Source organism: Melozone crissalis, unplaced genomic scaffold (genome assembly GCF_028551555.1).
Source record: "Melozone crissalis strain CALT ecotype California unplaced genomic scaffold, PUWL_Pcris_2 ptg000023l_1, whole genome shotgun sequence".
Lineage (NCBI taxonomy): Eukaryota > Metazoa > Chordata > Aves > Passeriformes > Passerellidae > Melozone > Melozone crissalis.
Genome location: NW_026535801.1, coordinates 4,251,156 through 4,271,273, shown reverse-complemented (window position 1 = coordinate 4,271,273; position 20,118 = coordinate 4,251,156).

Here is a 20,118-nt window from a genome sequence, read left to right as displayed (position 1 = left end):
CCCAGTCAGGACAGGGATTGCAGCTCCCTGCCCAGGCATTGCAGCTCCCTGCGCCAGGCCCCGCTGCCAGCCCGCTGCCCTCACTCACCCTCACAGATGACCTGGAGCTCTCCTGGCTGCCCCATGAGGAGCACCCCGGCGATGCCTGTGAACACAGAGCCTGTCACGGCCGCAGAGGCACAGCTCCCTGCCAGCGGCGCTGCCGGCGCTGTGGCCACAGGGGCTGCTGGCCCGGCAGGGCTCAGCCCGGCCCTTGCCGCACGCTGCCGCCCCAGGGCACGGCTGCCAGAGGGCGGCAGCAGCAATGCCCCGGCCAGGCGGGGCTGCACGGCGCCGGGCCCGGCTGGCGCTGCCGGGGCAGCAGGCGGGGCTGGGGCCGAGCTGCGGCGGGCCGGGCCGGGAAGAGAGCCCGGGCTCGTGGCTCACCCATGAACCTGACGGCCGCCTCTCGCAGGGGTTCCTGTGGGCTCTCCAGGTAGCGCAGGGCCCAGCGCAGGTGCTCGGCCGCTCGGCTCCTGTCCTGTGCCAGCTGCAGAGAGCGGCAGGAGGGAAGGGTGGCGCAGGATCAGCCCCTGGGCTGGGCGCTGCCTGCGCCCAGCCCCGGCCTCTCCTGGCCGCAGAGCCCTGAGGTGCGGCCAGCAGCTGCTGGCCAAGGGCTCCCGAGGGCAGGGGGCAGAGGGCCGGATGCTGCCCGGGGAGCCGCGGTGCCGGCCCGCAGCCCCACCGGGCCGGGGATCCATGGGAGCTCTGGAGAAGAGCCCGCGCGGCCTCTGGCTGCAGCAGCGGGCAGGGGCACAGCTGCCCGGCCCTGACACTGAGCACCGCCCTCAGGGGCCTTCTCCAGGCTGAGCTTGGTCTTCCAGGCCCTCCTTACCAGGACCTCGGGAAACGTCAACAGGTTCTCTGTCTCCAGCAGCTGCGTGAGTTCCCTCTTCTTCAGGAACCCGACCGCACAATGTAGCGTTTCCCGAGAGGCCTGGAGAGCACCAGAGAGGCACAGATGGCCCCACAGGCCAAGGCACAGGAGCATCCCAGTGCCACAGTCTGGATAAGGGTGCAGCCCGCAAGGTGCCAGGGCAGGAGGCAGCCCAGCTCCCTTCCAGGGGAACACCAGCAGCTGGCCATGATTCCTCACCTGTGCCACGTGCTGATTCTCATCGTGGCAGTGGAAGAATAGTGGAGGTAGGCTCTGGCACACAATTGACTTAAGGGGCTTTTTTCCCTTGTCTACTACCAAATCCATCACCTTGAAGAAGAGGTTAAGGGAGAGTAGCTGCACATGGCTGGTGTCCTAGAGGAAAGGAAAAAAAAGTCAGCACCAGCTACTCCAGGCCCCCCTGAACAGTACAAAAATCCACAGGGCCCAAAGTTTCTGGGCAGTAAACAGTGACCAAGGCGGAGGACACAGAGCCTTACGTGGTCAAAGAGCAGCAGGAGCCTCTCAGCCAGCTTCGGGGCAGTGGTGTCGGATACCAGGATGTCTTTGTTCTTGAGCAAATTAGTCAAGACAGAGAGCGTCATTCTGACCACCTCTCCATCTGCATCACTCAGCAGCTCCAGAAGGCTTTGAACAACGCTGCATATACGCTTGGCCTGTGTGGAACCCAAGGCTGTGTTAGGAAGCCATGGACGGCTACACCGCCAACACCGCCCTGGCACTGCAAGCCCACCCTGCTGCTGCAGGGCCCAGAGGCCAAAGGGCTGACCCAAAGCACTGGGGCAGGTGAGGCAGGAGAGCTGGGAGCAGCTGCCTCAGCTCCTGAAGCCCTGCCAGCCCAAGGGACTGCTTTCCCCAGCGCAGCTTCAGCCTCTGCCCCCTCCTCACCAGCGAGGGATCCTTGCTGACCACCATGAGGCCTCTGAGCGCCAGGCGACGCCGCTCCCTGCACTCGCTCTGCAGGTGCCTTGACATGATCTCCAGTGTGCTGTCAGCAGCTTCACTCCAATCCAGGCACTCGAGGACCTGAAAGGCCCAGGGCAGTGACAGGGAGCCGGCCGGCAGGAGCCCGGAGCCGCACAGGGCCGGGCCCAGGCAGCAGAACAGGGCACGGGCACCGTCCTGGCAGCTGTGGCTGTGAGAGGGCAGAGAGCTGGGAGGCAGCTCAGCCAGGCAGCGCTGGCCACCAGGCTCACCTCCACAAGGAACGCCAGGGCGGGCAGATCCCAGTGTGGCTCCTCCTTGCTGAGCAGCCCAAGCAGGCGGAGAGCAATGCCAGAACACAAGGAGAGGGAGACACGGCACATCTCCCTGGAAGGGCAAAAAAGGCAGCAAGACCATGAGGTGGAGGGGCAAACTTCTTCCAGGAATGACTCACAGAGGTCTGGTCTTTCCCCACCATCCCTGCAGGGGATGTGAGCACTGTGGGAAGTCCCCCCTTCTGGGCACCCTCCTCTCCCAGCATTTTCCAGTCTCCTTGGCTGTCCCTCAGTGACGAGGCTCTCTGGCCCATGACCACAGGGACTGAGTGGGGCACAGGGCACAAATGCTGGGGGCAGTGGGGAGAAGGGGGTCTCACCTGGCCAGCAGACCCACGGCATAGTGCTGGGTGTGAGCACACAGCAGCGTGTCCCAGCAACGCTTGCGCTCCATAGCCACCATCTCATTGTCACACCACAGTCGGCAGAGCAGAGCCTTCATGGCCTGCACTGCAAACCTGTGTGCAGAGCAAAGCCCAGGTCACACTGGGAGCACTGGCCCTGGCCACAAGGGCTTGGGAAGGACAGGAGGACTGTGACCTGTTGGGCTTGCTGGGAACGCAGTGCTCCTCCTGGCATGCTCTCCAGAAGGTATCAACTTCCTCTGGTGGCATCTGCTGTGTGGTGATGACAACATGGAAGAGCAGAGCCACAAACAGGCGGGAAGAATAAAGCAGCATCGCCTTGTGGCACTCAGGCACGATAACCCAGATCACCAGAGTTGCCTGCAAAAGAAGCAGCCCAAGACAGCGCTCAGTGCCGAGGTGTCCGTGGGGCAGGGCCCAAGGGCAGATGCCGGAGGAGCAGCGAGCCTGGTGCCCCCTGAGCCTGCCCCTAGCCCAGGGTTAAGCCCAGTGCCTGAGGCATGGAGTGGATGGAGAGCTGCTGGTGAGGTGGCCAAGGGACAAGCAGAGGCCAAATCCAGAAACTCACAGCCAGGGCAAAAACGTCCCTGTCGTCCCCATCAGAGGTGCACGTGCTGTGCAGAGGCCAATCCTCCATCACACAGAGCAGTGTTGGCAGCACTTTCTCCACGGCTGGTCCCGATGATCCTATGGCTTTCCACATCATTGCAGCAGCTCTGTGGGATGAGAGCTCTGTGTCAGGGGCATCTCAGTCCCAGTACCCTGCCCTGTGCAGCTGTGGGGGCCCAGGTGACAGAGCCTCAGTGCCCTGAGGGGCAGGGAGGGAGCATTGGCAGCACGCTTGGCAAACAGAGGGGCCCCAGGGTCCTGGACCTCTGTGCCTTTCTGGCAGAGCCCATAGCACAGGCTGTGCAGGGCCATGGGCCCCAAAGGCTGGTGAGCCCTGAGCTGTGCAGGCACGTGGGCCCCGTACCTGTCACACGTTGGGGCACAGCGCAGGAGGGTCAGCACCACGTCAGCAGGGTGTTCTTCAGCCAGCCTCACAATGTCACTTTGCAGCCTGGCATCCACAGTGACATGGGACACCAGGCTCTGGTGGATGCTCCTTACAATGGCTGGCACCTGGAGGAGGCATGGGGAAGACTTGGAGCGCTGTCCAAGGCAGCAACTTCCCCAGCTTCCCCCAAGAAGTGCTTCCCTTCCCGCCACACTGTGCTGACCTCAAAGGCTGAGGGGGCCCAGTGACCGTGGCTTGAGGGGACACACGATCCTGGCAGGCCTCCAGGCCTGGCCCCAGGCTTCTTACCTGCTGCTGAGAAGGAACAGAACTCTCTTTGAAAAAATCCTTAGTGGGAACGGGCATTGTGTCAGTACTTGTGATTCCCTGAGTCTCTCCAGTGTTGGCCGTTGTAATGACAACTTCAGTCACTGCCATGTCATCCTTTGCCCTGTGATCACTGGAATTCATTGCAGCATCAGTGTCTTCTGAGCACTCAGCTGAAACTGGTTTGGTGTCAGTATTTGCAATGCCCTGAGTCTCTCCATGGTCAGTGTTTGTGATGGCCACATTCTCGGTCACTGATGTGAGAACAGTGTTCTCCCAGATTTCAGTCACTGAGGTGTCAGAGTCCTGTGAGCGCTCAGCCAAATCTGGGCTGACATCAGGCTCTGCCTGGAGCTCGGTCAGCCCTGAGTCAGGCTGGGCTGTGCCCTCAGCTGCTGCAGTGCTGGTCTTCCTACGTGGAATGCGCAGGAATTTCCGGAACCTCTGCAGGAGAATAAAGGACAGGGAAGGCAGGGATGGTCCAAGCGTGGTGCTCAGCTGAGCAGGGACAGCAGGTGGGGGTGGCTGCAGGTACCTTCAGGGCATTGCGCAAGCGGCCACGGCTGGATTCCTGCTCTTGTGTGCTCTCCAGGGCTGCATCTGGCAAAGAGCGAGCGCAGCCAGAGCTGAGGGGCTGCGGGAGAGGCCGGAGAGCACAGCCCAGCCCTGTGCTGCCCAGGCAGGGAGAGCCCTGGGATGGCCCAGGGGATGGAGCAGGGCCACTGTGGGGTGTCTGCCCGGCCCCTCTTCTGTCCATGGTCACGTCCCCAGAGCGTGGGGTGGGATGGGATGGGATGGGATGGGATGGGATGGGATGGGATGGGATGGGATGGGGCCCAGCTGGCTGCCACCATCAGCTCTGTGGCCCAGCTCTGCCACTCACCCTCCTGCAGTAGCTGCAAGTGCTTGGGCTCTTCAGGCTGTTTTCTTGGGGCGGCTCCAGGGCCTTTGGCTTTTCTCCTCTGGGAGACTTTAAACAGGCTGAGAAATCTGCCTGCCATGCTAGAGTCTGTACTTGAGGGCCCCTTAGTGAGATATGCCTTGTGAAAGTTCTGAGTCAGAAAGTCCTTTAGTTGTGCCTTGAAGGCGTCTGAGACAGAGAAGCCTCAGGAAGACTGCAGGACAGCAAGTCCTGCACTTTGGTCTCGAGGGCTCCTGCCGCAAGGACAGGAGACACCTCGTGAAAGGTTTTGGTCACTAAGTCCCAGGATCACTCCTTGAGTGCACAGGCCAGAAGGATGGGAGATGCCTCAGAAAAGTTCTGAGTCACCAAGCCTGGCCTTGTGGACACCTGGAAAAGAGAAGCCTCGGGAAGGCCACGGGTCAGCAAGGCCCGCAGTCTTTCCACGAGGTCACCTGTGGAAGTAACGCCTCGGAAAAGCTCCGGGTAGGACACGAACGAGCGCGCTGTGCAGGGGCTCCTCACGGCACCGCTCTGTCCCGTCCTGTCCCGTCGCGTGCTCCGAGCACTGTGGCCTGCTCCTGTCACCGCCAGCTCCTTTGTCACCACGTGTCACAAAGGGCCCTTGGACACCCGGTTCCATGTCACAGTGACCGTGCGGCAGCGTGTCACCAAGGGCCCTTGCACAAACTGCCGCCTGCCCTGGGGCCGCCCCCAGCCCAGCCAAAGTGGCCCAGGCTGGAAGGAATGCCTGGCCCCAGGTGTCTAAGGCAGCCGCACAGGATCTTTAGGAAGGGCTCAGAGCATCAGCAAACGCTGCCCTGCTCTGCGGGCTCAGGGCAGCAGAAGGAGCCCCCAGGGCTGCCGACACAGCCGCGCTGGGAAGGGCACGGGCCCTTCCAGGGACTCTGGCACGGCCTCCTTGGGACACGTCCCGGCCCGTGGCCATCCTAAACCCGCGGATGTGACTGGCACAAGGAACGTGTGGGCCCGGGCACCAATGCTGCTCTGAGCCCTGGGGCCCGGGCAGCGCTGCCATCAGCAGCTGGGGCAGAGTCCCTGCCCAAGCAGAGCTGCCACCCCCCGAGCCCTGGCAGCGCTGGTGCCCGTCTCCTGCCCCAGAGACCTGTGCCCCCGGGGGGCTTCTGTGCCACAGGGAGCCAAAGCCCACGTGCACTGGGGGCTGTTCCTGCAGGGGCTGATGGCCGGAGCGCCTGGAGCAACTGCTGGCAACACTTGCTCTCCGTCAGAAGGCAGAAGCTGTTAGTCTGTCCTGAAATGATTTTTTCATGGAAGGGATTGGCATTAGCACCACAACACCATCAGCTGCTGAGTTTCCGTGGACGATTTGATTGTACAGAGGCACTGTCATGTTTCATGTGATCTTCTGTCAGTTCTTCTGGGAAAAACACTAGCCCAGTCTGTGATGTTCAACGCTCCAGTTGCTGCCCGTCTGTCTGTGTCGTAGCTGATGCAAGGCAAATATTTCCTCCAGACCCAAAGAGTTGTGCCTGAAAAGTCACAGGGCTACATCTCTTTTTGATTTTGTATTTAATGCTTTCCAGAGCCTGCTGACCAGTTTCGAGGTTTTCTCCCTATCTCTAGAGCACCTTCTCCAGGAGTTCTGCTGTTGCATCCTTTTGCATTTAGTGAAAGCTACCTGCAGTGACCAGTCGATCAAAGCCCTGGGAAAACCTGAACTCCTGGGTGAAGCCAGGCAAAACATTTCTTTCCCAGATCTGAAGCCATTAAGTGTCCAGCACTGTCCAGAGTGTCATACCCTGTCCCTTGGAAATGTTCTGATGCCATTTAAAAGGGAATAAAAAAAGCCCAACTTTTAACATTTTTGTCATTTCTGCATTAGCATTCAAATCCTTGACCAGAAAAATCACATGTAGACATTTCTGGGATTCTTAAATACCAAAGCTGTCATTTTCATCCTGGATTTCAAAGTCTCTAAACGGGGTCTCTCACACAAGGATTTAGTTTGAAACACTACAGAAAAACACCCTGGTGTTGAGCTGTACCTTTACATCGGCATGTACTCCTAATGGTTACTTTAGGCAGGAGCAGCAAACCCAACAATGAGCCAAAGAGGCGATTCCTGTGTTCTCATGTGCTGCCCAGCCCTAACTGGGATTCAAGAATGGATTCAGGAGCCTCTGGGTGCACAGGAAGCCCCAAAGGTTTTGGGATGCTGAAATGGACCAGCCTGCTGTTTGTGCCTGGGCTGCACAGGGCTGAGCTCCATCTGGATGGTCTAACAAAGGCTGAATGGACATAGCATGGCCCACTGGAGACTCCAAATCCTGTGAGCTACATAATTCAGTTGTAACCAGCTGAAATTTTCATGTTAGGTTGAAATCCAGGAGAGGAAACGGTAAACATGGAAAAGTGTCCTTCCAGTTCTAGTGACAGCTGTGCCTGCACAGCACCTCTGCCCACCGCAGGGTGATGGGAAGTGGATGATCTTTATGATACTTTGCACCACAGAGCGTTCTGGCATTCTGTGATTCCCCAAGCAGAGAAGAAAACTTGAATTCTCCTCATGTTGTCCACTGCTGAGCAAACATAACAGCATCAAAGGAAGCATGGGACTCTAATGTGTCCTTCCATTGCCACCATTCCAACTGCGCATCCCCTACTGCCACTGCAGACCTTGGAATTGGTGGAAGTTCCTGGTCCAAGCATTAGACAGTGCCAAGAGAGCAAAACAAGCACTGACAGAGTCAGAGGAGCTCTTTCTTGCTAAAGGAAACCACATATTTGAACTGAAAGATCCTATATTTAGTTTAGAGGCTCTTGCCAGCACCTTCCAGGTCTCTCTGCTGTGCACGCAGCGCTTTTCATGCCCGCTCCCAACAGGCTTTGGAACACAGAGCCCACCCTGGCTGGCTCTGCCACCAGCACGGCCAAAACACGGGTGGAGGAAGAAGCAGCAGGGGCTGTTTTGCAGCCATGCCCAAGAGAGACTGGCAGGGTGCCCTCCCTCTGCTCTCCCTTGCTTGGCTTTCTGACTGGCTCTGAGCCTGGGGCTGCCATTCCTCACTTGTGGGGAGCAGAAGCGCAGCCGGGATCCCGGCACTGCCTGACAGCGCTCCGGGCAGCGGCACGGCCGCGTGTGCGAGTCTCGGGCACCGTGCTGCTGCTTCATTTGCCCTTAGGCACACCCAGAGCTCCCTGCCAAGCCCCGATGCTCTCTGCTTCTGCCCTCTTCCTCATCCTGTGCAGGGATGGATGTGCTTTCAGGAAGATATTCCTGAAAACTTCCAGCATTCCAAGCTCCTTTGCCCTCCATGGATGCTTGCCATGGATTCCCTCTCAGCTGGGTTCAGTGCATACTCAGGTTGGCTCTTTTGAAATTCAGGGGCTCTGAGGTGCTCAGCAAGATCTGGAACTTCACAGTGCTGTGGAATGCACCTCAGCACAGGGACCTTTCCAGCCTGACCGGCCCTCGGTTCCTCTGTGTCTGTGCACAAAACACGGCGTGGCAGAGAACGGCAGCACGGCCTGTGTGTCCCAGGGCCCCGGATTTGCTTCAGCTCCACAGAGATGCAGGCAAAGTGAAGAAGCCAAACTGTTTATTGATGGAAGGCAAAGCAAAAAGATGAGCTGGGAGGGAAAAAAGGGGATCAGCAGGATCTGAGGGCTAAAGGGAAAGAGTTGTCCACAGGGAGGGAGAGTGGAGGGAAAAAGAAGGGCTGGGCAGTATCTGAGGGCTAAAGGGAAAGAGTTGTCCACAGGGAGGGAGAGTGGAGGGAAAAAGAAGGGCTGGGCAGTATCTGAGGGCTAAAGGGAAAGAGTTGTCCACAGGGAGGAGAGAGAGTGGAGGGACAAAGAAGGGCTGGGCAGGATCTGAGGGCTAAAGGGAAAGAGTTGTCCACAGGGAGGGAGAGTGGAGGGACAAAGAAGGGCTGGGCAGAGGCTGAGGGCTGGAGGGAGGGAGCTATCTATAAGCAGGGAGAGGGCTGAAGCAATGCAAGTTTCCTGCAGGCTCAGGTGTGCCAATCATCAGCTGTGTCTGGAGCTCCAGCTGGTCTCTTCTGATCTCAGGGTAGTCTCATCTTCCATTGCATTTGGAGGTCTTCAAGAAATACTGGTTCTTCTGAGCCATTTCTGCAGCTTTTTTACTGAATATCTGTTGAACAACTATGTTTGTCTGTGAAGGGTTGTCATCTCTCCTCAGGGCTAGAAGGGCTGGAAGAGAGAGGAAGAGAGGCACAGTAAGAGCCTGGATCTCTGGGAATCCTAGGAGACCTTCCTGCGAGGGCCATCCCACCCAGCTCTTGCCATGGCCACAAGAGAGGGGGTGTCAACTGGATCCACTGGCCACTGAATCCGCTGCCCTGCATCCCTGAAAGCTCTGTGCGCTCTGCCTACACCACCCTTCATCCACACAAGGAGCGAAGCCGGCCCCAGCCAGGACAGGGATTGCAGCTCCCTGCCCAGGCATTGCAGCTCCCTGCGCCAGGCCCCGCTGCCAGCCCGCTGCCCTCACTCACCCTCACAGATGACCTGGAGCTCTCCTGGCTGCCCCATGAGGAGCACCCCGGCGATGCCTGTGAACACAGAGCCTGTCACGGCCCCAGCGGCACAGCTCCCTGCCAGCGGCGCTGCCGGCGCTGTGGCCACAGGGGCTGCTGGCCCGGCAGGGCTCAGCCCGGCCCTTGCCGCACGCTGCCGCCCCAGGGCACGGCTGCCAGAGGGCGGCGGCAGCAATGCCCAGCCCAGGCGGGGCTGCACGGCGCCGGGCCCGGCTGGCGCTGCCGGGGCAGCAGGCGGGGCTGGGGCCGAGCTGCGGCGGGCCGGGCCGGGAAGAGAGCCCGGGCTCGTGGCTCACCCATGAACCTGACGGCCGCCTCTCGCAGGGGTTCCTGTGGGCTCTCCAGGTAGCGCAGAGCCCAGCGCAGGTGCTCGGCCGCTCGGCTCCTGTCCTGTGCCAGCTGCAGAGAGCGGCAGGAGGGAAGGGTGGCGCAGGATCAGCCCCTGGGCTGGGCGCTGCCTGCGCCCAGCCCCGGCCTCTCCTGGCCGCAGAGCCCTGAGGTGCGGCCAGCAGCTGCTGGCCAAGGGCTCCCGAGGGCAGGGGGCAGAGGGCCGGATGCTGCCCGGGGAGCCGTGGTGCCGGCCCGCGGCCCCACCGGGCCGGGGATCCATGGGAGCTCTGGAGAAGAGCCCGCGCGGCCTCTGGCTGCAGCAGCGGGCAGGGGCACAGCTGCCCGGCCCTGACACTGAGCACCGCCCTCAGGGGCCTTCTGCAGGCTGAGCTTGGTCTTCCAGGCCCTCCTTACCAGGACCTCGGGAAACGTCAACAGGTTCTCTGTCTCCAGCAGCTGCGTGAGTTCCCTCTTCTTCAGGAACCCGACCGCACAATGCAGCGTTTCCCGAGAGGCCTGGAGAGCACCAGAGAGGCACAGATGGCCCCACAGGCCAAGGCACAGGAGCATCCCAGTGCCACAGTCTGGATAAGGGTGCAGCCCGCAAGGTGCCAGGGCAGGAGGCAGCCCAGCTCCCTTCCAGGGGAACACCAGCAGCTGGCCATGATTCCTCACCTGTGCCACGTGCTGATTCTCATCGTGGCAGTGGAAGAATAGTGGAGGTAGGCTCTGGCACACAATTGACTTAAGGGGCTTTTTTCCCTGGTCTACTACCAAATCCATCACCTTGAAGAAGAGGTTAAGGGAGAGTAGCTGCACATGGCTGGTGTCCTAGAGGAAAGGAAAAAAAAGTCAGCACCAGCTACTCCAGGCCCCCCTGAACAGTACAAAAATCCACAGGGCCCAAAGTTTCTGGGCAGTAAACAGTGACCAAGGCGGAGGACACAGAGCCTTACGTGGTCAAAGAGCAGCAGGAGCCTCTCAGCCAGCTTCGGGGCAGTGGTGTCGGATACCAGGATGTCTTTGTTCTTGAGCAAATTAGTCAAGACAGAGAGCGTCATTCTGACCACCTCTCCATCTGCATCACTCAGCAGCTCCAGAAGGCTTTGAACAACGCTGCATATACGCTTGGCCTGTGTGGAACCCAAGGCTGTGTTAGGAAGCCATGGACGGCTACACCGCCAACACCGCCCTGGCACTGCAAGCCCACCCTGCTGCTGCAGGGCCCAGAGGCCAAAGGGCTGACCCAAAGCACTGGGGCAGGTGAGGCAGGAGAGCTGGGAGCAGCTGCCTCAGCTCCTGAAGCCCTGCCAGCCCAAGGGACTGCTTTCCCCAGCGCAGCTTCAGCCTCTGCCCCCTCCTCACCAGCGAGGGATCCTTGCTGACCACCATGAGGCCTCTGAGCGCCAGGCGACGCCGCTCCCTGCACTCGCTCTGCAGGTGCCTTGACATGATCTCCAGTGTGCTGTCAGCAGCTTCACTCCAATCCAGGCACTCGAGGACCTGAAAGGCCCAGGGCAGTGACAGGGAGCCGGCCGGCAGGAGCCCGGAGCCGCACAGGGCCGGGCCCAGGCAGCAGAACAGGGCACGGGCACCATCCTGGCAGTTGTGGCTGTGAGAGGGCAGAGAGCTGGGAGGCAGCTCAGCCAGGCAGCGCTGGCCACCAGGCTCACCTCCACAAGGAACGCCAGGGCGGGCAGATCCCAGTGTGGCTCCTCCTTGCTGAGCAGCCCAAGCAGGCGGAGAGCAATGCCAGAACACAAGGAGAGGGAGACACGGCACATCTCCCTGGAAGGGCAAAAAAGGCAGCAAGACCATGAGGTGGAGGGGCAAACTTCTTCCAGGAATGACTCACAGAGGTCTGGTCTTTCCCCACCATCCCTGCAGGGGATGTGAGCACTGTGGGAAGTCCCCCCTTCTGGGCACCCTCCTCTCCCAGCATTTTCCAGTCTCCTTGGCTGTCCCTCAGTGACGAGGCTCTCTGGCCCATGACCACAGGGACTGAGTGGGGCACAGGGCACAACTGCTGGGGGCAGTGGGGAGAAGGGGGTCTCACCTGGCCAGCAGACCCACGGCATAGTGCTGGGTGTGAGCACACAGCAGCGTGTCCCAGCAACGCTTGCGCTCCATAGCCACCATCTCATTGTCACACCGCAGTCGGCAGAGCAGAGCCTTCATGGCCTGCACTGCAAACCTGTGTGCAGAGCAAAGCCCAGGTCACACTGGGAGCACTGGCCCTGGCCACAAGGGCTTGGGAAGGACAGGAGGACTGTGACCTGTTGGGCTTGCTGGGAACGCAGTGCTCCTCCTGGCATGCTCTCCAGAAGGTATCAACTTCCTCTGGTGGCATCTGCTGTGTGGTGATGACAACATGGAAGAGCAGAGCCACAAACAGGCGGGAAGAATAAAGCAGCATCGCCTTGTGGCACTCAGGCACGATAACCCAGATCACCAGAGTTGCCTGCAAAAGAAGCAGCCCAAGACAGCGCTCAGTGCCGAGGTGTCCGTGGGGCAGGGCCCAAGGGCAGATGCCGGAGGAGCAGCGAGCCTGGTGCCCCCTGAGCCTGCCCCTAGCCCAGGGTTAAGCCCAGCGCCTGAGGCATGGAGTGGATGGAGAGCTGCTGGTGAGGTGGCCAAGGGACAAGCAGAGGCCAAATCCAGAAACTCACAGCCAGGGCAAAAACGTCCGTGTCGTCCCCATCAGAGGTGCACGTGCTGTGCAGAGGCCAATCCTCCATCACACAGAGCAGTGTTGGCAGCACTTTCTCCACGGCTGGTCCCGATGATCCTATGGCTTTCCACATCATTGCAGCAGCTCTGTGGGATGAGAGCTCTGTGTCAGGGGCATCTCAGTCCCAGTACCCTGCCCTGTGCAGCTGTGGGGGCCCAGGTGACAGAGCCTCAGTGCCCTGAGGGGCAGGGAGGAAGCATTGGCAGCAGGCTTGGTGAACAGAGGGGCCCCAGGGTCCTGGACCTCTGTGCCTTTCTGGCAGAGCCCGTAGCACAGGCTGTGCAGGGCCATGGGCCCCAAAGGCTGGTGAGCCCTGAGCTGTGCAGGCACGTGGGCCCCGTACCTGTCACACGTTGGGGCACAGCGCAGGAGGGTCAGCACCACGTCAGCAGGGTGTTCTTCAGCCAGCCTCACAATGTCACTTTGCAGCCTGGCATCCACAGTGACATGGGACACCAGGCTCTGGTGGATGCTCCTTACAATGGCTGGCACCTGGAGGAGGCATGGGGAAGACTTGGAGCACTGTCCAAGGCAGCAACTTCCCCAGCTTCCCCCAAGAAGTGCTTCCCTTCCCGCCACACTGTGCTGACCTCAAAGGCTGAGGGGGCCCAGTGACCGTGGCTTGAGGGGACACACAATCCTGGCAGGCCTCCAGGCCTGGCCCCAGGCTTCTTACCTGCTGCTGAGAAGGAACAGAACTCTCTTTGAAAAATTCCTTAGTGGGAACGGGCGTTGTGTCAGTACTTGTGATTCCCTGAGTCTCTCCAGTGTTGGCCGTTGTGATGACAACCTCAGTCACTGCCATGTCATCCTTTGCCCTGTGATCAATGGAATTCATTGCAGCATCAGTGTCTTCTGAGCACTCAGCTGAAACTGGTTTGGTGTCAGTATTTGCAATGCCCTGAGTCTCTCCATGGTCAGTGTTTGTGATGGCCACATTCTCAGTCACTGATGTGAGAACAGTGTTCTCCCAGATTTCAGTCACTGAGGTGTCAGAGTCCTGTGAGCGCTCAGCCAAATCTGGGCTGACATCGGGCTCTGCCTGGAGCTCGGTCAGCCCTGAGTCAGGCTGGGCTGTGCCCTCAGCTGCTGCAGTGCTGGTCTTCCTACGTGGAATGCGCAGGAATTTCCGGAACCTCTGCAGGAGAATAAAGGACAGGGAAGGCAGGGATGGTCCAAGCGTGGTGCTCAGCTGAGCAGGGACAGCAGGTGGGGGTGGCTGCAGGTACCTTCAGGGCATTGCGCAAGCGGCCACGGCTGGATTCCTGCTCTTGTGTGCGCTCCAGGGCTGCATCTGGCAAAGAGCGAGCGCAGCCAGAGCTGAGGGGCTGCGGGAGAGGCCGGAGAGCACAGCCCAGCCCTGCTCTGCCCAGGCAGGGAGAGCCCCGGGATGGCCCAGGGGATGGAGCAGGGCCACTGTGGGGTGTCTGCCCAGCCCCTCTTCTGTCCATGGTCACGTCCCCAGAGCGTGGGGTGGGATGGGATGGGATTGGATGGGATTGGATGGGATGGGATGGGATGGGATGGGATGGGATGGGATGGGGCCCAGCTGGCTGCCACCATCAGCTCTGTGGCCCAGCTCTGCCACTCACCCTCCTGCAGTAGCTGCAAGTGCTTGGGCTCTTCAGGCTGTTTTCCTGGGGCGGCTCCAGGGCCTTTGGCTTTTCTCCTCTGGGAGACTTTAAACAGGCTGAGAAATCTGCCTGCCATGCTAGAGTCTGTACTTGAGGGCCCCTTAGTGAGATATGCCTTGTGAAATTCTGAGTCAGAAAGTCCTTTAGTTGTGCCTTGAAGGCATCTGAGACAGAGAAGCCTCAGGAAGACTGCAGGACAGCAAGTCCTGCACTTTGGTCTCGAGGGCTCCTGCCGCAAGGACAGGAGACACCTCGTGAAAGGTTTTGGTCACTAAGTCCCAGGATCACTCCTTGAGTGCACAGGCCAGAAGGATGGGAGATGCCTCAGAAAAGTTCTGAGTCACCAAGCCTGGCCTTGTGGACACCTGGAAAAGAGAAGCCTCGGGAAGGCCATGGGTCAGCAAGGCCCGCAGTCTTTCCACGAGGTCACCTGTGGAAGTAACGCCTCGGAAAAGCTCCGGGTAGGACACGAACGAGCGCGCTGTGCAGGGGCTCCTCACGGCACCGCTCTGTCCCGTCCTGTCCCGTCGCGTGCTCCGGGCACTGTGGCCTGCTCCTGTCACCGCCAGCTCCTTTGTCACCACATGTCACAAAGGGCCCTTGGACACCCGTTCCATGTCACAGTGACCGTGCTGCAGCGTGTCACCAAGGGCCCTTGCACACAGTGCCGCCTGCCCTGGGGCCGCCCCCAGCCCAGCCAAAGTGGCCCAGGCTGGAAGGAATGCCTGGCCCCAGGTGTCTTAGGCAGCCCTACAGGATCTTTAGGAAGGGCTCAGAGCATCAGCAAACGCTGCCCTGTTTTGCGGGCTCAGGGCAGCAGAAGGAGCCCCCAGGGCTGCCGACGCAGCCGCGCTGGGAAGGGCACGGGCCCTTCCAGGGACTCTGGCACGGCCTCCTTGGGACACGTCCCGGCCCGTGGCCATCCTAAACCCGCGGGTGTGACTGGCACAAGGAACGTGTGGGCCCGGGCACCAATGCTGCTCTGAGCCCTGGGGCCCGGGCAGCGCTGCCATCAGCAGCTGGGGCAGAGTCCCTGCCCAAGCAGAGCTGCCACCCCCCGAGCCCTGGCAGCGCTGGTGCCTGTCTCCTGCCCCAGAGACCTGTGCCCCCGGGGGGCTTCTGTGCCACAGGGAGCCAAAGCCCACGAGCATTGTGGGCTGATGGCAGGAGCACCTGGAGCAACTGCTGGCAACACTTGCTCTCTGTCAGAAGGCAGAAGCTGTTAGTCTGTCCTGAAAGGATTTTCTCATGGAAGAGATTGGCAGTAGCAGCACAACACCATCAGCTTCTGAGCTTCCTAGGACAATCAGATTTCAGTGGAACACTGTGCTTTCCTCACTCTCTTTTCCGCATTCTGGAAAAAATAGAATCTGCCCAGCCTCTGATATTATTGGCTTCAGTTGCTGTCTGTCTGGCGGAGGCAGCTCATGTCTAAAGAGCTGCTGAGCCCAGCAATGGGCAGCCACCTGTAGAGAGGTTCTACAGTGAACATGAAGGTGTTGCCCGATTGATAAATGACACAAAACTCGGGTAAGTTTTGTGGGTGCTTTCTTATGGGCCCGGGGTGCTGGGGGACTCACGTCCCAAAAACCCAAGCCCCCGATTTCACATATGGGTGCTTCCCTCTTATACATGCGATTCACAACAAAGTCTCCAAGAAACAGTTCCCTTGTGATACATTCCTTGGTTCACAGGCAAGATCATAAATCTTCTGCTTATCTTATTCTAAGAGCATTGTATGCTGCCTTCAGACAGGTTAGCATTCTTACTCTCCTGCACTAGTTTAATTATTTACTAAATTCCTAAGACTACCTGCTAAGTTACACACAAACCAAACACACACACTATCAACGGCTGCAAAACTGCTAAACTGCTTTTAACAAACCAATTCACACACAACTCATAACTAAACTATAATTACACATTTTGCTAAATTTCATTTCTTTTCCAACATTTCCCCCCTTTTGAGCATCCTTCAGTCCTACTGCAAGGATGCTCAATCAACAGTATTGACAGTAACATCTTCATAACGAGGTGGGGAGTGTTCTTCATTCTGCCGCCCGCGGGTCATCGCCTTCAGCAACCGGAAAGATCGCTTCTTTTCCTTTTTGATCACTCCTAAGAGGCATCTATATACGATCCATATAGTCACTAAAAATACTAAAAACATTAGTGCATACTGTATAGCAGATGTAATCCAGCCAGACAGGTGAAGCCCCAAAGAATCAAATACTGCTCCTATCCAGTTATGCTGTGCTTCCTTTTCAATTTCCTTGGTTTTTGTTTCCACTTCTGCCAGTTGAGAAATATCTTTCTCAACTTCAAGTGTAACATTTGGAATGTGTACACAGCAATGATCTATTCTCCTACTCAGGTAACCACAAACTCCATGTTCTCTTAACAGTAGCAAATCCAATGCCATTCTGTTTTGTAGGGTCATTCTTGATGTAGCTTGCAATTGCAAATTTAGATCTTTAAATCCCTTCTTAGTAGCTGCTGCCAACCTTTCTGTCTGTCCTAACAAGTTGTTGAGCATTTCCCTATTTCGATATGTCGCTACCGGAGGGAATAATGATTCTAATATCCATCCAAAGTGTACTCCTGAGCCAGGTTCATGCCACTGCTCCTCTAGGGATTCTTCTCTCTTTCTGAGTCCTTTCCTTTGGATCAATCTATTCTGTTTCCAGTGTGGACACAATGTGGGAACCCCTAGGGTGATTTGTCTTACTGATCCATCTAGAGGTAAATGTGTGGTCCACTGTCCATGTCCCAACACCCAGACTAGATTTCCAGGGCTATGCACAGTAGTATATCTGCAATCTATAGGTCCCTCCATGGACTCTTTGCTAACAGTATGATCATATCCCCTACACTCGCATCCCCACTTTAATGCCATTTTCACCGGTACCAATCCAATTCGGTCTTCCGGTGTATCACATGTAAAAACCTCAGTACAATTCCAATCCTTTTTCTGCGGTCTGAACTCTCGGGAAGATGTAGATGTGATGAGGGCCCTATAATGTGACTGATTCTTTACTCCTGACCATTGGATGCACCATTGTACTTCCCCAAGGTAATTATAGTGTTCCAAAACACTAGGTCCCCATAATGTCTTCCAACTATTCCAGGTGTCAAAATTCTGTGTGACATTCTGACAACTCATCTCATTTCGGTGGGATTTCATTCTTATTCGTACTGTATTGCATGGTTCATCTATTGGGGTTGCAATTAAACACCTCCTGGTATTTTGAATCCAACCATAATGATTGGGTTTCTTTTCACATTCCTCTCTAGTCATAGCCCAAATGGTCATACACAAATCCCTCCATACATCCACTGATTTGGGAACTGACTGGCAGGACCATGAAACATTCTTAAATGTTTCAGGCATTTTGGTTACCGGTATTATTCCCCAGGGAATTGGTTCACCTGCAGCCTGTGGTTAATGGTAGGCAAGCTGTTATTTTAGTCACGTTCTGCATGATCCCAAAATCTCTAATTAATCCTACCACTAAGTTTTCCTGCTCAGTATTCCGTTCTATTGTATCATTAGCCTCCCGTCTACCCCTTCTACCGTGTCTCTGTAAGGATAACATCATTCTGTCATGCCTCCACCATGCATTTCCTATTCTACGATTAGTGACATTCAACCACCCACAACCTTTGCCTTCCTTCTCCCACCAACTGGTCCTGTCCTCTATTCTGTCCCAGGTCAGTTCCCTATTTTGCCTCCACCTTTTGACCCATAGGTTCCTTTGATATCTTGATCTTACTAGGAAGGAACAATTTATTCTAAGGGGTGACCCATCCCACATGTCCGCTGCCATTGATATTGGATCAACCTTTATGTTTTCAGCACGATCCCCTGTCCATGGCAAAACCCTCATACTCACTCTTTTGTAATCAAAACTATCCCGTATCTTGACCAAACATGTATATTCTCCCGTATCGTTTGTGGTTACCTTAGTAAGATTCAGTACCGTGTTTCCTTGTTGTTTATCCTGATCCCAACCGACTCCGATCTTGCCTCGGCTTCTTTCAGCCCCCCGTTGCCATATTGCAATAACTTCACCGGCCTCAACTCTCTGGCTGTCAAATATAACACAAGTTAATTGAACATCCATCCCTTCCATGACTGTAACCTTTGTTTCTTCAACCTGTACTAGAGTAGACCCTTGAACGGGTAATAGTCTCATGATCACTAGCAGTAATATAATTAAGAAGGCGGCTTTGCGCGGAAGATCATCCGGGTTGGAGACACTATCTGGGTTTCCCATTGGAACGGTGCCTTCTTTACCCTGGTGTAATGGATCCAAGCATCCATCCCCTGGACCTTCACCGCCGTGTAGGTCGTCATCATCACCTGGTGGGGTCCACTCCATGATTCCCACAGCGGATCCGTGATCCACTTCTTGACGTACACCTGGTCCCCAGGCTGAATGTCGTGGACCGAATTCTCCAGCGTGAGCGGTCTATTCCACTGTAACCTATTTCTTAAAAAATTCAAGATCTTATTAAGTGACATAACATACTCTGCAATTGCCTGGTCCCCACTCACATGTACCTCCCCTTTTAATACAGTTGCATGATATGGTTTGCCATATAGTATCTCATATGGACTTACGCCTACCTTTTCCCTTGGCTTAATTCGAATCCTGAGTAGGGCCAAAGGCAAAGCTTGAGGCCAGTGCAGTTTAGCTTCCTGGCAAATCTTTTTAATTTGTACTTTCAGGGTTTGATTAATCCTTTCCACCTGCCCATTAGACTGAGGTCTCCAGGGGGTATGCAAATTCCAGGTTATATCTAACATTCGTGCTAATTCCTGTACTACCCCGGCTATAAAATGTGGACCCCTATCTGATGACAATCCTAAAGGTACTCCAAATCTTGGTATTATTTCTTTTAACAAGGTTTTTACCACCTCCTTAGCCTGATTAGTTCTACATGGAAAAGCTTCTGGCCACCCTGAAAACGTACATACATACACTAACAAGTATCTGTATCCCTGTGCCTCAGGCAATTCAGAAAAATCAACTTGCCAGTAATCTCCCGGTTGTGGCCCGACTTGCAGCTTTCCCATTTGTATTTGTCTCCTAACTACTGGATTATTTTTCAAACATACCGGGCACACTGCATTAACTCTTTTTGCCATTGTTAACATCTGATTAGAGATTATCTCATTTTTCAAAAATTTTACCAATACTTCTGCCCCCCAATGACATTTGTTATGTTCTGATTCCAAAATAAATTTCATTATGCGAGTAGGTACCACTATTTGTCCCATTGGTGTAACATACCACCCAAGTTGATTCCTCTGTGCCCCTAGCAAGTTTATTAGTTTTCCATCTTCTATTGAATATTTGGGCTCCTGATTCAGGTAAGGGGTAGCCGGATTCGTTCTTACCGGTACCAATGCCATTTGAGTCCATATTTCCCGTGCCACTTGCTGTGCTGTAACATCAGCAAATCGGTTTCCTCTGTAAACGTCTCCTTCCGCAGTCTGATGTCCTCTAACATGCATAACTGCAACTGCTTTGGGACTATGTACTGCGTCCAGTAGCTGTAGCACTTTTTCCCGGTGCTTGATGTCGGTTCCCTGTGAATTCAAAAGCCCCCTTTCCTTCTATAACGCCCCATGTACATGAACCACACCAAAGGCATATTTAGAATCTGTCCAGATATTAACCCTTTTGTCCTTGCTCAAATACAGGGCTCTGGTGAGTCCAATCACCTCTGCCTTCTGGGCCGAAGTTCCAGGTAACAAAGCCTTTGCCTCTATTACCTGATCCAATGTTACCACTGCATACCCGGCATAGCGAGTCCCATTCTCGACAAAACTGGATCCATCAGTGTATAGTTCCCATTCAGGGTCTTCCAATGGTTCATCCTTTAAGTCGGGTCTGCTGGCATATACTTGTTCAATTACCTCTACGCAATCGTGCACCAGTCCCCCAGCCTCCTGGTCACTGCGTAAAAATTCTGCTGGATTAACATGATTAGTAGTCTTTATTTCAATATCATCCTGTTCTCTCAGGGTAGCCTGGTATTGCAACATTCGACTGGATGATAACCAGTGACCCCCCTTTTGCTCCA